Genomic DNA, 18343 nt, shown 5'->3' on the forward strand with positions numbered 1-18343 from the left:
TGGCCCCCCAGCATTACAATCATGTGGTAATGGATAAGCTAATGGATCATGTGCTAAAGGATGTGATCACAGCAAATCAGCTGATCAAACAAATCACATGCTTCTCCATAAGTTGTCCGAGACATGACCATCACTATAAATAAGGTGAAAAAATAATTAGAAACTGCTCCATAGTAACATATTTTAAGCACTTAAAGTGGACCTGAAGATGAAATTAAAAAAAGGTTTCATTTACATGGGGCTTCTGCCAGCCTCCCGCCCACTTTTGTGATGTTTGAGTTGGAAGGCAAAACTCTGGCATTGGCAAATGGTCATTGAGCATCAGACCATTACGAAGGGGTTTTTAGACCTTATGTCTCTTCGTCAGATTAGATCTCTCCAAATTTATTTTTTTTTTGAAAAAAGTTTTATTGAGTTTTTAGTATACAACCGGAGGTAAGTATAAAAAGATACATGTATTTATGACTAGGCCTAGTACAAAAGGATTATTCAGAGTAAGATTCAAGAGGACCTTTCAGGTAACCGTAAAGCTTAGATCTTAGCTAGATGCATGTTCCAATCTCAGCTGCACGGTGGGAGCAGATCCCATCTGAAAAGAAGGAGACAATGCTCCTAGGAGCTTAGCAGACCTGGGATCTACTTCATCCTGAGTAATTGAAGGCCTTTGAGCCTTTCCTGGTAATTGGGAAAGCATACTTCAAAGCTTATGCTATAGATTGTCTTTTGCCTTATACATAGAACATCCTACCTCCAGGGCCGGCCTTAGGTTTCACAGCGCCCTGAGCGTAACCAGACTTTGGTGCCCCCCCCCCATTCATCCTCTTCACGTGTGAGCGCAGCACACACATACACTAATGGGGGGGGGGCTTAGTAGTGCGTAGGTAGATAGGTAGGTGCCCCCAGTACAGGTTAGATAGGTAGGTACCTGCAATATAGGTTAGATAGGTTACATAGGTAGCTGCCCCAGTATAGATTAGATAGGTAGATGCTCCCAGTATAGATTAGTTAGGTAGCTGCCCCCAGTATAGATTAGTTAGGCAGCTGCCCCCAGTATAGGTTAGATAGGTAGCTGCCCCCTAGTATAGGTTAGATTAGGTAGGTGCCCCCCAGGATAGGTTAGATAGGTAGCAGTCCCCCCAGTATAGGTTAGATAGGTAGCTGCCCCCCAGTATAGGTTAGATTAGGTAGGTGCCCCCCAGGATAGGTTAGATAGGTAGCTGCCCCCCAGTATAGGTTAGATAGGTAGCTGCCCCCCAGTATAGGTTAGATAGGTAGCTGCCCCCCCAGTATAGGTTAGATAGGTAGGTGCCCCCAGTATAAGGTAGGTAGGTAGGTAGGTGCCCGCCCCCCCTCATAGTGGAGGGGGGAGCCGCAGCGCGAGGAGGGCAGCCCGACCTCTCCCCCCCTTCCTCTCCCAGGGCTGCCCTCCGTGCTCCCCCCTCAGACTGCAGCAGAGATAACTCACCTCCCTGGTTCCGATCGCCGGCGCCTCTCACTTGCAGTTGCCGCTGGTCTACTCTCTTCTACATAGTTACTGATGCACACTAAACTTCCTGTTAAGCAGGAAGTTTAGTGTGCATCAGTAACTATGTAGAAGAGAGTAGACCAGCGGCAACTGCAAGTGAGAGGCGCCGGCGATCGGAACCAGGGAGGTGAGTTATCTCTGCTGCAGTCTGAGGGGGGAGCACGGAGGGCAGCCCTGGGAGAGGAAGGGAGGGAGAGGTCGGGCTGCCCTCCTCGCGCTGCGGCTCCCCCCTCCATCACGTCGCACGGACATGTTTGCCCCCATCACCCCCAGCAGCGGCACCAGGGGGCAGAGCGGGAGCATCCAAATGAAAACATTCGGCCAGGGGACAGGAGCGCCCCCTGGAAGCCGGCGCCCTGAGCGATCGCACCGGTCGCTCAGGTCAAAGGCCGGCCCTGCCTACCTCCCTTGAATAACTACCCACAAGGGGTCTAACCACCTCCCTCCCTCCCCCTCTCTTTGCTCTCCCCCAGGTCCCAGGGCATAAAATTAAGGTGCTACATTGACTTTAGTTGAAATCAGGTCTGAGTAAGGTTAGGAGTGATTTCCAGGGCCCCAAGTGTCCCCAGTAGTTGGTTGTAGGCGTACCATTCTGAGTACTTGAAAGGTTCCATGAAATTATTGATGTCATTCGAAGGGACGACATGGAGAATGTATGGTTTCCACATCTTGAAGAAGCGTTTTGTGCCTTTTGATATGTTTAAGATGGCGTCCAGTCTCTCCAGTTTCATTAGGTAAGATAGTTCGTCATGAACGTCCTGTATGGAAGGGGGAGTTGGATAGATCCATCGGTTGAATATGGATTTTCTTGCCGCCAGTATGATTAAATGTGCAATGTCCGGTACTGAAGTTCTAGAGCATCCTTGTTGAGAGACATTAACATAGTTAAATAATAAAAGTGTTGGTTGTTGTGGTATTGATTTTTTGCAGATAATTTTTAAGAGAGAGTCAACCTCCTTCCAGAAGAGTTGGATTGTGGGGCATGTCCATATGCAATGAAATAGTCCTGCATTTTTTTCCGAACACTTAGGGCACTGGTTTTTGTAATGGGCCAGAGGTTTGGCATACTTGATATCAAAAGCATATTTAGCTCTAAACATATATAATAGATGTGATTCTCTCCATTTTTCACTGGTCATGATGCTTCTGATCGTGTTATTGCCCTCTACTATTTTGGATGCAATTTGCTCCTCTTCCATATTGGACACCCAGCTTTTAAAATTCTGTTCTATTCTGGCCTCTATTTTTATTTGCGCTAGTGCTTGTTGAAGTTCTGAGAGGGATAGTTTAGTGCCTCCTGGCTTAAGAAATGAGTCGAAAGGTGTCAGTTTGGCTATATGAGACACATTTTGTAAATGTGATTTGGCGTATGATCTAACTTGTGTATACATAAAGTGGTGGTGATTAGGGAGTTGATGCTCGCGTTGTAGCTCTCTGAAAGTATACCACCTATGTTCTGTAAGGTTTAGAAAATTTCCCAACTTCACTAAGCCCTTGTCCTCCCAGGTATTATAAGTTTCATGCATCATGCCTGGTGTGAAACCGGGATGTCCCCATAGGGGCATATATTTCGAGATTGACCAGGGAAGACCAAAGAGCTTGCGGATTTCTTTCCATGCAGTGATTGTGTCTCTTAATAATTGACTATGTTTAATTCTGGTTGGTAGTGTTGACCAAGGGGAATGGAGAAGACCTCTGAGATGCCAAGGTTCTGCCATGGCACTTTCTAATTTATAATTTGAAAAGGAGCTAGTCTCCGACACCCAGTCTCGCACGTGTCTTGTTAGGCAAGCCAAGTTGTATCTCCTAATGTCTGGGAGGTTTAATCCGCCTGAGTCTTTGGGGAGCTGTAATCTGTTAAGTTTTATTCTCACTTTTTTGCCCGCCCATAGAAAAGATGAAAATGCTTTATTTAATTTGCTTAGATCCTTATGTTTGAAGAGTAGCGGGAGGACCTGCATTGGGTAAAGCAGTTTGCCAAAGCTTATCATCTTGATCAATGCAGCTCTTCCCGCCAGTCCAAGAGGAATGTTGGCCCAGCCTTCTAATTGAGTTATCACTTTGTTAATCACTGGGGTTATATTATCTGAGTATAATTGAAAAGGATTTTTATTTATTTTGAGGCCTAGATATGTGATATAATTATGAGCTATCTTCACTCCCTATGTGTGTGCCTGGGCGATATCTGCTTTATGAGAAAGAAAGAGGAGCTCGCTTTTATGGGCGTTAATCTTAAATCCTGACTCCCTACCTACTTTTTCTATTACACTTAGTACGGCAGAGACTTGCTGGTGGGGATCGTCCAAGAATAGGAGTATATCATCTGCGAAAAATGCAGAGGATACTGTTTGATTATTTATTTTTATGCCCCTGATATTTTTATCTAGTAGTCTAGCTAGCGGTTCTAAGGCAATGTTGAAGAGCAGCGACGACAAAGGACAACCTTGCCTTGTTCCTCGGCATAAGGGGAATGGTTTGGAGAGAAAGCCCGGGGTGGCAATTCTGGCTCTTGGGTGTGCATATAGGAGATGGTAAAATTTCATGAAAGAGTCACTAAAGCCCATTTTAATTAGGACTTGTTCAAGCCAGTTCCACTGTACTGCGTCAAAGGCCTTTTCAGCGTCTAACGTAAGTATGGCCGCATTTTTGTTTGTGATGGGATACGCTTTAACATGTTCTAGAACTGCTAAAAGGCGTCTGACATTCGTCACCGCTGCTCTTCCCCTCACAAATCCCACCTGGTTGGGATGAATTAGAGATGGGATTACCTGTGATAGTCTATCCGCCATTAGTTTGGTAAGGATCTTCAGGTCTTGATTAATGAGCGAGATTGGGCGATAGGAGTCTGGTAAAAGAAGATATTTTCCTTTTTTCCCAATTAGTTTAATGTGTGCTTCGTTTGCGGAATCAGGGAAATTTTTACCTGTTAAAATTTGGTTATATATCTTAGCGAGCGTTGGGGCTATGTCTTGCTTAAGAATTTTGAAAAACTCTGCAGTTAGGCCATCTGGCCCTGGGGCTTTGCCATTGTGCAGGTTTGTTATCGTTGCCCGGACCTCCTCTACTGTTACTGGGGCATTCAGCAGATCTGTTTGCTCCTCTGTGAGCTTCGGAAGATTTATGGTGGAGAGAATGGAGGTTGTAGGGGTGGGGTCAGGTGTTAGTGGGTTTTTATAAAATTCGCTGTAGTAATCAGCAAATAGTTTATTTATATCTTTGGGATGATGTACAATTGCTCCATTTTCATCTTTAAGTCTGTATATGTGTGGAGGGTTAAGATCCCCAGCAGCAAGTCTCGCTAGAAGTCTACCTGACTTGCTTCCATGCTTATACATAAATAAGTCCCTATATGATTTTGTGTGTAGTTCCCTCGTTTTTGCCCACATGTCCATAGATTTTTTTGCTTCCAACCAGTTTTTTCTGTTTATGTTTGAAGGGAATGAGTTGTACAATGTGTATGCTATTCTGACGCTGTTCAGTGCCTGTTTGTATTGTGCTTCTGTCTTTCTTTTTTTCCCTTTAACATAGGATATTATTTTTCCCCCGGAGGACCGCCTTTGCAGTTTCCCATATCAGAGTGGGGTTGGATGCATGGGCTCTATTGTCATGGATATATTCTCCCCACCAATTAGATAGGAGTTGGTGGAATCCTTCATCTCCATAGAGGAATTGTGGAAAACGCCAGATAATGTCTGTGCCACGTGGTATTACTTCAGTTAAGGTTATAGACACAGGGGCGTGATCTGATATAACTAGGTCGTGTATCTCAGCTTCCTGGAGTCTAGTAGTCATGGGGGCCGGGAGAAATAAATAATCTATACGTGATTGTGATTGATGAGCATGGGAATAAAAGGAGAAGTCCCTGTCATAGGGGTGAAGGTATCGCCATGTATCAACGAGGGTCAGGGTCTCAACCATTTCTGATAGGGGGGTGCCCGTATGTGGAGTCTGCAAAGGCCGTGCTCCTTGTGTGGATCTGTCTTCAGCTGGTGATATGACCTCGTTCCAATCACCACCTACTATCATATTTTCTCCTGTCGAATTAGCAATTTTCCATTGTATCGTTTTAAGGAAAGAGCGGGTTTCTGTATTTGGACCATAGACATTAAAAATACATAGGTTTTCCCCAGGTAGTTGTATGGTTATATGCACCCATCGACCCTCATCATCATGCGCAATATCAAGCATCTCAGCCCCTATGGATTTATTGACTAATATCACTACGTCTGCTTTTTTCCCCTTTGCTGGGGACCCCACACAATGAGCTACCCATTTTTTTTTCATAAATTGGATTTCGTTTTGGCCTAAATGTGTTTCTTTGAGCAGAGCTACATCAGTTTGCAGCTTTTTGAGATGTCTGAGGACTTGACCCCTTTTAACCGGTGACCTGAGTCCTTTGACATTCCAGGATACTACCTTTATTGGCATGATGATTTAGATCGAGATGCATTATAAGGTAATCTCCTAAATACAGTCAACATATTAATAGCCCGGTGAACAAGTGTCCGATCCCTGGGAGAGAGCAAAGAGAGACCCCAAAAACTATTCCCACTTAAACTATGAAAACATGACCAAGCGTATAACAGTTTAAAACTTAAACAGAAGCTTTGTGGAGAACATGAACAGCATCTGTCCCAAACACATCTAGGGACATACTCACTGCCCTGGGAATAGGAACCTTCCCTCGGTGGTGACTTCACTTCTTCCTGGTAGGAAATTTTCTTCTCTCCCCCCTCCGTAGCTTCTTCTTTGATTTATCTTGTGCCACATAGAATCACCTGTTTAGGCACATCATGCTTAAAAGGTGTAACGGACAAATCATGCGTATGAGTGAAAATAAAGGTCCGGAGCAGATCTAAGTGGTGACTGGGCTTTAAGGCGGGTCGGTTGATCTTGATCCCGATATCTTGAAGTGTTTCTTCGCTTCCGAGGGTTCCTTAAAAAGAAGCACCTCGTTATCTTCTGTTGTCACACGAAGAGTGGCCGGGTACAGTAGGGCGAACCTGACGTTTCTGTGATATAACTCTGTGCACACCACGCTGAACAACTTACGCTTCTTTGTGACTTCGACCGAATAGTCACTGAAGATCCTGACTTCCACGTCTTGCAGCCGTAGCGGTTCTTTTCGTGCTTTAAAGGCGTTAATGACTTTAAGTTTGTCATTATAGTCCAGGTATCTTGCCATAACAACCCTCGGTATGGACGTGTTGGTTTTGGGTGGGCCTACCCTGTGCGCGCGTTCAACTCTGAACGGGCCTTGGAGGCCTAGTAGGTCTGGAATGATGGACTCACAAATTTCCTGTAGGTGCTCCGGCTTGTGTGATTCCGGAAGGCCCACCATCCGAAGGTTGTTACGCCTAGTGCGGTTCTCGATGTCGTCTATTTTTTCTTTTAGCTCTTTGTTTTCTTGAAGGATCGTGGTCAGTTTGTCACTGGTTTGCTTGGTATCCGTCTCGCAGGCTTTGATGCGTTTTTCTGTCTCGTCCAAGCGAACAGCGTGCGATTGCAGCGTTTGTGTAATGGCGGAAAGTGAGCTGGTGACTGCTGTTTCCACAATCCCTTTCAGGTCAGGGGCAATCTGTGTGGCTACTTCTTTAGCTATCTTGCGGTAGTCTGCCACTGTTAGGTGTACCCGAGGCCTCTCCTCGTACTCATCGGGATCTGTCTCCCACCCTCTAGCTTCAGGGTCTTGCTGCAAGGCCCTTGTCAGCCTTTTATCTGGCGGCGCCATTTTGTTCTTAGGTCCTTCGGGACGGAGGCTCTTCCGTGCCGAGCCGGTAACGAATTTGTCCATTAATTGGTGGTGATGCGTTCTGTGTGCTGTGGGCCACCCTCCTGGTTAATCGGTGGGCGTGTGATTGCGGCGGTTAGCCGCGGTTTAGGCAAAGCTGCACGGAGCTCTTTTGCTTCTCAGCCTTCCATGCTGGCGCCGGAACCGGAAGTCCTCTCCAAATTTTTTGTCCTTGGCCTCATGCTCTTTTCCATCTACATGCATGGTTTCTTGGCAACTTAATTAAGTAATGGTTTAACTACCACTTATGTATAGATGATAGACAATTGTACCTCTCAGCCCCAGGACTTAACTCCCTCCCTACACGTGTTCCTGATTGCTTGTTTTATATATATATATATATATATATATATATATATATATATATATATATATATATAAACTCTTGCTTCCTAAAACTGGTAGTAATAATTTTTCCGTCATCTCTATCCATTTCTCTCTACCTGATATAACAAATTAACAATACATTTTAATAACACCCATATAAAGTCAGGTTCCCAAAGTACATTGAATAGGGATATTATTTTATTAATCTCTCTCTTCTATACATCACACTAGTTTCCAGATACCACCCCAACCATAATCTCCATTCTGCAGACAATCTTTTTCTGTCCTCCTCTACAAAGACCTTCTTGCATTCACGTTTACAAGATTTCTCCTGAGCCTCACCCCTCCTTTGGAATCCCTTTTCAAAACACATCCATCACTCTCCAACCTTTGAAATCTATAAGCACTCCCTTTAAAATTCACTTTTTCTGACAAGCAAATGCTCTAACTTAGGCCGTTCCCCTTCATCATCTGGCCAATCTGTGCTACTTACTAAATATAATCTAAAACACACCACAGATTATAAATCTTGCCGGTCCCACATACTTCTGTGCATTATCTCATTAACCCATGATCAACCTGACACACCTTGAACAATTTAATTTTTAAAAAAATAAATGGCAGGTTTCCTGTGATGTTTCCTCTTATCACCCACACACCCATCCCCTCCTTTTCTCTACCTCACTCACTACCCTTATGGGAGCAGACAATGCACAGAGGTATGTGGATGCAGCATGAACATACCTCTGTACTTAATTTAGGTAGCTTTGCCTCAGGTCAGGTATACTTTAAACATATATTTACTTGATTATATCTTCTTAATATGTTTACAGGAACTTGTAATAGTATTTGAATAATCTAAAAAAAGGTTTTTAACCTGTATGGGACCAAACCGTTCTGGCCCCTTTAAATGATATAACACTTTGACATGACATGTAATAAAAATGAGTTATTCTACTTTTTATTATCCATACAGATATCATATTTGCTTTTTTGCACAAGTCATTTCTTCTGTTTACAAATTACAAGTTCTCAAAGTAAAGCTGCCAATGCATTTTATTGCACAGCTGTATTATATATTACAAAGAATCCAGTGACCATTTCTCACCTCTCTCTGCTTCTGCTATGTGTGCTACTAATTGTGACTGATAAAGAAACGTAAACAAAAGACAATGTAATCATGTCCTCTGCATCGGAAATACACTTTACACTAAAGAAGAAAGTGTTGTTTTTAACTGTTTGAATGCTGTTCTGCTACCATTTTTTCTGGTAGTAGTTGTTATGCTGTAAACAGTCTTTTAGAGCACAGAAGAATTTAGGTTCATACCACTTTAAAGTGAACCTGAGGTGAAAGTGATACGGAGGCTGCCATATTTATTTCCTTTTAAACAATACCAGTTGCCTGGCAGCCCTGTTGGTCTATTTGGCTGCAGTAGCATCTGAATAATACCAGAAACAAGCATGCATCTAATCTTGTCAGATCTGACACTATTGTCAGAAACACCTGATCTGCTGCATGCTTGTTCAGGGTCTATGGTTGAAAATATTAGAGGCAGACGAACGGCAGGATAGCCAGGCAACTAGTATTGCTGAAAAGGAAATGCATATGGCAGCCTCCTTATCACTCTCACCTTGAGTTTACTCTAAGGACCAGAGCTGCCCTTTACCTGTTCTAGCTATGTGATTACTGTGGTGGGCTCACAGTAATTATAGGGTCAGGAGCCAATTAAACTGTGCTAAGGAGCTCTGCTGTCACTGTGACAGCAGACTGAGCAGCCTGCAGCATTGCCAGATTGACGAGAGCAACGGTAACGGCACATATGCACGGCGGGAAATAGTTGAAATCTATGCCCTGGGAGGCGTAAGCAACCAAAAACAGGGTGCTGTAAAAGAAATAAAAAAAAGTTTGAATTTTTTTTTAGAAAGTCTAAAAAAAATAAAAAAATTGCATTGTGTATGGCCACATTTACCTTATTACAGATTTTCTTTTTATTATAAAACCCTATAAGCTATGCAAATGTAGTGACATGGCTTCCCTCTTTATTTAACACATATTAATAAAAGTCCATGTGGAAAACAATTAATGAAAAAGATCATGTAAAGCACACCTTTGTAAACTTGTAAGCATGCAAAACATACATTCCATGAACACCAGTCTAATATTCCGTTTAGACTGGATAAAGACTTCCCTAATTCAATATGAACACTGTCTCTCTGTGGAGAATAATTCACCTGTCACCTGATATTAAACACATACAGTCTAATTTTCACCAGATATAGATGTTCCTTTTGATATGCAGCACAGAAGGAAGGTTAAGTGAAAACTTTCCCCCTAACCAAATGTTCCTTGAAACCACAAGAGATTTTCAGAACCTAGACACTAATATGTCCCGTAATTAAGAAATAATGGGCTTTCCAAAGTGATTTATTTCCATAGATTTAATGTCAGCGCAGAAAAGCTCCAATTTAAATTGTTGCAGACCTCCAGTGCAACAGCGTGATAAATCACCTTAGAGACCACTATGAATAAACACTGAAGACAAGGCCCAATCACTAGTCACTTTTCACAGGATAAAAGATTTGCTATTAAGATATGCTGTGAATTTTGTAAATTACATGAAAATTATTTACATGCAGTGATTGTTATCCATGAAAAACGATTGCAATAAGATTTTTGTTAACATTGCTTTCTAAATTATTTTTGTAGTAGTATTATACTAAATTATAACAAATAAAAAAACAGTTTTCTGGAATAATAGTTACTGTAATACCTGTTTCAATTTCCTTGGGGAGAAATAGCAATATAAAAAACCACTTCAGCGTAAAAAGTAAGCAGTTCAAATTTGTCAGAACCGACAGGTTTTAAACTAGTCCATTTCCTCATGGGGATTCTCAGAGTATTCTTTGTTTTCAAAAGCATTTCCTGAACGACAGTTGCTAAGTCTAAATGGCAAAATAGTGTGCAAACATGGAGGGAGGCTGGCTGGCATCTTACTATTTTGGCATTTAAACTGTCATTCAGGAAATTATTTTGAAAACAATGACAATTCTGAGATTCCTCCATGAGGAGATGGACTAGTCCAAAACCTGCCACTTCTATCAGATTTTAACTGCTTACTTTTTCTGCTGTAATTGTCCTTTAAAACAAACAGCCCAATTTACTTTTAAGACTTAATTCACACTGTGTGCATTCCATAATGCATGCGTTATAATGTGTGTAAACTAAAATGGACACTGCATGCGATATAACATGTGCCTGAATTCAAAGTCTGAATGCAGCCAATTAGAATCTAGAGATGTCGCGAACCTCCGATTTTCGGTTCGCGAACCTCCGCGGAAGGTTCAGTTCGCGGAAAAGTTTGCAAACCGCAATAGACTTCAATGGGGAGGCGAACTTTGAAAAATAGAAAAAATTATGCTGGCCACAAAAGTGATGGAAAAGATGTTTCAAGGGGTCTAACACCTGGAGGGGGGCATGGCGGAGTGGGATACATGCCAAAAGTCCTGGGGAAAAATCTGGATGTGACGCAAAGCAGCGTTTTAAGGGCAGAAATCACATTGAATGCTAAATTGCAGGCCTAACGTGCTTTCAAACATCTTGCATGTGTATACATCAATCAGGGAGTGTAATTAGAGTACTGCTTCACACTGACACACCAAACTCACTGTGTAACGCACCGCAAACAGCTGTTTGTGTAGTGACGGCCATGCTGGACTACTGCGCAACATGGCGAGATTGCTTTTCCTCACTCAATGATGTCAGGTAATGTATTACTTCCTTCTCAACTTTCCATGGCATTGTTAAAAAGCTTACGTTTTGTTTTTAAATTACATTTTCTACTTGCTGTGTACTTGTTCAGTACCGCTACAATGAGTATCAAACGCAGATAGAACAGAGGCGCCAAAAAGAGTAAAAACACTATTATTTAAAAACAGTAAAAAGAGGGAAGGTAAGGTGGACTTACCTCCCTCTAGCAGTGGAAAACAAAACTCTGAGGTAGAGTAGAATGCATTTATTAAACAGTGTAACTCCTAAAGATGCAACGCGTTTCGCGGGCCACAGCACCGCTTCCTCAGGCTATACAGGAGTTCAAAAAAGCTGTATCCAATCCAAGTATTGAATGAGCACCTCATTCAATACTTGGATTGGATACAGCTTTTTTGAACTCCTGTATAGCCTGAGGAAGCGGTGCTGTGGCCCGCGAAACGCGTTGCATCTTTAGGAGTTACACTGTTTAATAAATGCATTCTACTCTACCTCAGAGTTTTGTTTTCCACTGCTAGAGGGAGGTAAGTCCACCTTACCTTCCCTCTTTTTACTGTTTTTAAATAATAGTGTTTTTACTCTTTTTGGCGCCTCTGTTCTATCTGCGTTTGATACATATTACTTATCCACCCTTGGTGGAGGGGTACGCCCCCTTTTTTCTCCTGTCTAAAGAGAGCGACTTTTATACCCGAGTGGGGTCGGGTACCAATTCTCCCCACCTGTCTTTCAAGTGGTTGCCTGCTGGTGACCCTTTTTTGTGCGTATATTTCTGCACGAACTATCTAGACAGATTTTCTCTGTTAAAACTATATTGCACTATTGGGCTCTCGGTGCCCTGTTTTTTCTTTTGTTTTACAAGTACCGCCAGGGGCGCCGCGAGGCATAAAGCGAACCAAGCGGTCGCTTGGGGCCTCACAATCTTAGGGGCCTCGGCGGCTCCGTGACGTCGGCGTGACGTCACTTTTTCCCCGCAGCCCCGCCGGGCTGGCAGAGCAGAGCAGGGCTACAGGAAGATGGCCGCCGCCGAAGCCCTGCTCTGGAGACTATGTCTCCAGTACAGGGCTTCGGGTGGCCATCTTCCCGACCCGTAGCCCTGCATGAATCAGCGCGGGAGATTGGAGGAGGAAGCCAGGAAGGGAGCTCCGTGGGAACTGCGCGCCTGAGAAGCCGGCCGGGAGAGGAGACCAGGGAGAGAAGACTTCTGCCAGTGCCAGCCTGCCAGGTGAGTAAATTCTTTTCTTTTTGCAGCCGCAGCCCTAATTACGAATTTGCGATTGATTTCTGCTGAACTGTGCCCTAAATGCGTTTGATATCTGCTGAAAATGTGGCCCTAATTGCGATTGATTTCTGCTGAACTGTGCCCTAAATGCGTTTGATATCTGCTGAAAATGTGGCCCTAATTGCGATTGATTTCTGCTGAACTGTGCCCTAAATGCGTTTGATATCTGCTGAAAATGTGGCCCTAATTGCGATTGATTTCTGCTGAACTGTGCCCTAAATGCGTTTGATATCTGCTGAAAATGTGGCCCTAATTGCGATTGATTTCTGCTGAACTGTGCCCTAAATGCGTTTGATATCTGCTGAAAATGTGGCCCTAATTGCGATTGATTTCTGCTGAACTGTGCCCTAAATGCGTTTGATATCTGCTGAAAATGTGGCCCTAATTGCGATTGATTTCTGCTGAACTGTGCCCTAAATGCGTTTGATATCTGCTGAAAATGTGGCCCTAATTGCGATTGATTTCTGCTGAACTGTGCCCTAAATGCGTTTGATATCTGCTGAAAATGTGGCCCTAATTGCGATTGATTTCTGCTGAACTGTGCCCTAAATGCGTTTGATATCTGCTGAAAATGTGGCCCTAATTGCGATTGATTTCTGCTGAACTGTGCCCTAAATGCGTTTGATATCTGCTGAAAATGTGGCCCTAATTGCGATTGATTTCTGCTGAACTGTGCCCTAATTGCGTTTGATATCTGCTGAAAATGTGGCCCTAATTGCGATTGATTTCTGCTGAACTGTGCCCTAAATGCGTTTGATATCTGCTGAAAATGTGGCCCTAATTGCGTTTGATTTCTGCTGAACTCTGCCCTAATTGCGTTTGATTTCTGCTGAAAATGTGCCCTAATTGCGTTTGATTTCGGCTGAAAATGTGCCCTAATTGCGTTTGATTTCTGCTGAAAATGTGCCCTAATTGCGTTTGATTTCTGCTGAAATGTGGCCCAAATTGCGTTTTTATTTTCTGGTGTCTGGGGTAACTGTTGCTGCATTTATTATTTAATGGTCATAGTTGGCTATATTTGCTGTGCTACGGTTAAGCTTCGCCCATACAATGTCATGGCCGCGCCAATCTTTCGGCGCGCTACGCGCGCCTCAATCACCCCAACATCCATTTTTTCCCCGCAAACAGCCCCGCCCCAATCCGCCCTCCTGCTCCACCCACATGTCATGGCCACGCCCACTTATGCGGGATAGCCACACCCATTTTTCGCCGCGGCGCGCTTCGCGCGCCGCAGGATAGGGCCTCTTGCTACAGTCCGCTTGGGGCCACAAAAACCTTAGCTGCACCCCTGAGTACCACTACAATGAGAATCCTGTGGAGGCGGGCAAGTCTGCCATTGTGACCCCGGGTAATGGCCGGGGAATGAGGGGTTTGAATCCGGGGTGGAGCCTGAGCAACGGCTACCACTACACATCCAAGGAGGGCAGCAGGCAGGCATGCACACCCGCCCCGAGGTAGTGACCAAAAATAACAATACAGGATGCGGACTTTTAAGGCCCTGCTGTGTATTTGAAATGAATTAACTTTAAATCCTTTAACGGGAATCCGTTATGGAGGGCAAATCTGCCATTGTCACCGCGGGGAATGAAGGTTGGATTCCGGCCCGAAGTGGGAGCCTGCTGAGACCCATGCTGTAGCTGCCCTGACCGTGCTTTGCAGACCAGGCATCTGTGGTCAGATGGACCCTTGAGCCAGCGGAAGACAAACCAAGGCAAAAGCATTTGCCAAGAATGTTTTACGGAGGGCAAGTTTTTTTGCCCTTTTTTTTTACATTTTTTGAAAATGATAGATGGTTGTATTTTTAAATTGTTTGAAAGTTTAGATGGTTGTATTTTTAAATTGTTTAAAAGTGTATCCATTCTTCCTCCCCCCAGCCACGAACAATACCATGTTTGGTTCAAGGTGCGTTCGTAGTTCCTGGGGGGGCTCAGCGCATCTCTGAGCTGAGGCCATTCAGAGGCGGCCTGGTGATGCGCTGATCCCACTTTTTCTGCGCAATTCTTAATTTTACTGGTAGCGCGCCCAGGCTATGCATATGCATAGGTAGGTTTTAGTTAGTGTTAGGTCCCCTCCCATGGAGGAAAGACTTCTTCGACAGTGGGAGGGACGAGTACCTAACAAATTGCATTGCAAGCTGTTAGTGGAAACTAACATCCTCCAAGTGGTAGACAGGTTGTATGTGTGCTCATTGTGTATTTGTATCCCATGAGTGGGGTCTGCACTTTTTTGCAGGTAAGCATTCATCTGTTTTTTAAGTAGCGCTGTTCATTTCTTTGCTATGTTTGATTTAATTCTGGTCAGCTGCTCCCACTTGTTAGTTTTTCTTTGGTGTATATGCAGAGCCTCTGTTTGGTTCAAGGTGCGTTCGTAGTTCCTGGGGGGGCTCAGCGCATCTCTGAGCTGAGGCCATTCAGAGGCGGCCTGGTGATGCGCTGATCCCACTTTTTCAGCGCAATACCATGGGAACGTGGAGCAGCAGAAGCCCCCTGTGATGGCTGCCGCGGTTGTTCTCCGCGGTTTGTCTTTTGAGGGGTGCTGCTTTTCCTCAGGTGTTCTTGCCATAGCTGTTTGTGCCTTCTCTCCAGGTGCCTTCGTAAGGCACTTGTCCCTACGTGAGAGTTGGCCTTTCCACGGCTCAATTTTTGCTGGCAGAGACAACAGATGGTTTTGCTCCAATCTGAGACACACACGTTAAAAAATTTCCAAACCGCTGAGCCCCCCTGGACTGATGGCGCTACGGTGGCATCAGCAGCTGACGTTAAAGGGCATGTTGGCTGTCTGGCCATAGCTGGCGATACATGGCACCGGACACTGCCCCCAGCTGTTTCTGAGGACGAGCTCCCTCTGCTTCTATCATGGAGTCGTCTCCTCCTAGTCCTCTCTGAATCCTCCTCTGAACTGTCCCCCTGGTCTTCTCCTCTACCGGGAACATATGTGGTATCCGTATAATCGTCATCATAACCCTCCTGGCCAGCTGCGCTTTCCTCAGAAACCTCCTCAACTGCACCAACTTCAGGTGGTCCATCATCCACATACACACACTTTACGTCCATACTATCGCCACCTAACTCAGACGTAGGAGGTGGTGTACCTGCGCCTTCTTCTTGTTGTTGCAGTAGTGGCTGTGAATCGGTGATTTCACCACCAACACCAAATAACTCCTGCGAAGTGTCAAATGCAGCGGATGTGGTGCTTGTTGTAGCGTTGGTGGCTGCGGGAGATGAGGTGTTCTGTGTTAAATACTCAATCACCTCCTCACGATTTTGGGAAGTGATGGCACGTGCCTTCTTCTGAGCACTGTATTTTGGGGCAGGTCCGCACGAAATCACAGCAACACCACCTCGCACAGACCTGCCGGTGCCTGGTGGCCTTCCTCTGGGTCTGCCTCTACCTCTTCCTCTACCTGGTTTGTCCATTTTGTCCATCTCGGGGGGATGCTAGGTATATGCAGTGAGCTGGGTTTACTCAACACAACAGGTAGTTATGTGCAGTGATGAGGTGGGTTAAGTAAACACAACAGGTAGTAGGTATATGCAGTGAGCTGGGTTCACTCAACACAACAGGTAGTAGGTATATGCAGTGAGCTGGGTTCACTCAACACAACAGGTAGTAGGTATATGCAGTGAGCTGGGTTCACTCAACACAACAGGTAGTTATGTGCAGTGATGAGGTGGGTTAAGTAAACACAACAGGTAGTAGGTACATGCAGTGAGCTGGGTTCACTCAACACAACAGGTAGTAGGTATATGCAGTGAGCTGGGTTCACTCAACACTACAGGTAGTTATGTGCAGTGATGAGGTGGGTTAAGTAAACACAACAGGTAGTAGGTATATGCAGTGAGCTGGGTTCACTCACCACAACAGGTAGTAGGTATATGCAGTGAGCTGGGTTAACTCAACACTACAGGTAGTAGGTATATGCAGTGAGCTGGGTTCACTCAACACAACAGGTAGTAGGTATATGCAGTGAGCTGGGTTCACTCAACACTACAGGTAGTTATGTGCAGTGATGAGGTGGGTTAAGTAAACACAACAGGTAGTAGGTATATGCAGTGAGCTGGGTTCACTCACCACAACAGGTAGTAGGTATATGCAGTGAGCTGGGTTCACTCAACACAACAGGTAGTAGGTATATGCAGTGAGCTGGGTTCACTCAACACAACAGGTAGTAGGTATATGCAGTGAGCTGGGTTCACTCAACACTACAGGTAGTTATGTGCAGTGATGAGGTGGGCTAAGTAAACACAACAGGGACTGGGTATATGCAGTACTGGGTAGTACAATGTGCAGCTCCCTGTCACACACACAGGCAGTCAGTCACTGAATGTGCTGGGCTGCTGGCAGTGGCACACACACACTATCAATTAGCAAGGCTGTGCATGCAACAAAAGTGTCAGTTTGACACACAGTAAAAAAAGAAAGTACAGGATGAGCTCTGACAAGAGCTAGGGTGCTATAAAAGCAATAACAATCAGCCAGGAGCAAACTAAGCAGCCAAGAACCTAACTAATCTGTCCCTAGAAGAACAAGTCTGCAGCAGCTGTCAGTTTCCTCTCACTAGCAGGCACACGAGTTAGTGTAATGGCCGCCGGACCCTGCCTTATATAAGGGGGTGTGTGGCTCCAGGGCTTACTGTAGCCTGAATGGCTACAATGTGCCTGCTGACTGTGATGCAGAGGGTCAAAGTTGACCCTCATAGTGCATTATGGGGTGAATCGAACTTCCGGAAAAGTTCGCCTGGCGCAGGCGAACGCGAACCCCCAATGTTCGCCTGGAACCGTTCACCGGCAAACCGTTCGCTACATCTCTATTAGAATCATGCGATCCTGTTACAACACAGGGATGTGAACAGACCCATACAATAATTGTATGGCCAGTGTGATGATATGTAGAATTACTCTCAATGCAACTGATGCAGTGTGATAATAGTCTCAGGTGTGGGGCTTGCTGGTGTTGAGTGGTAGCAAAGTGTCACTCAGCTCCTCCATGAAAAAGATGTTAAGTCGTATTAGATTCATGATCCCAAATACATACAGTGGGCATAATAGTGTAAATACATACAGTGCAGTGGGCATAATAGTGTAAATACATACAGTGGATAATGAAAAATAAAGGAAGACAAAAAAGACATTAGGCCTAGGAAACAGAGATGCAAGGATGCCAGTGAGGGGGTATGAGGTAAGATGGGGAGGGGGCTTAAGTTCTGAAGGACAACTGCTTGGGGGAAGAAGATGTTCCTGTGCCTGAAGGTTCTGTCGGACAATGGTTCTGTAGCAGTGGCCAGAAGGGAGAATGCAGAAGAAGCAACTTCCTTATTCTGTTGGCCCTAGACCTCAGTCTAAATGTGTGTGGAGGAGATCCAGCAGAGGCAGGGGTGACCCAATAACCCTCTCTGCAACATTGATTACTCTTTGGAGTTTGTATCGGTCACTTGTGGTTGCGCCTGCGTACCAGGCAGCAGATAATAGATTCAATGGTGGCAGTGTAGAAGCTGGTCAGCAGCCTCCATGCCATTCCACACTTTCTCAGTTGGCTCAGGAAGATCCCCTCTGCTGAGTCTTTTGGGGAGTCTTGTTGTTCTCCCTCCATATTAGACAATTTTTGATGGTAGTGACAAGGAAACAAACACTTGGTTCATTGGAGACCTCCGTGCCA

This window comes from Hyperolius riggenbachi, chromosome 3, assembly GCF_040937935.1.
Source record: "Hyperolius riggenbachi isolate aHypRig1 chromosome 3, aHypRig1.pri, whole genome shotgun sequence".
Lineage (NCBI taxonomy): Eukaryota > Metazoa > Chordata > Amphibia > Anura > Hyperoliidae > Hyperolius > Hyperolius riggenbachi.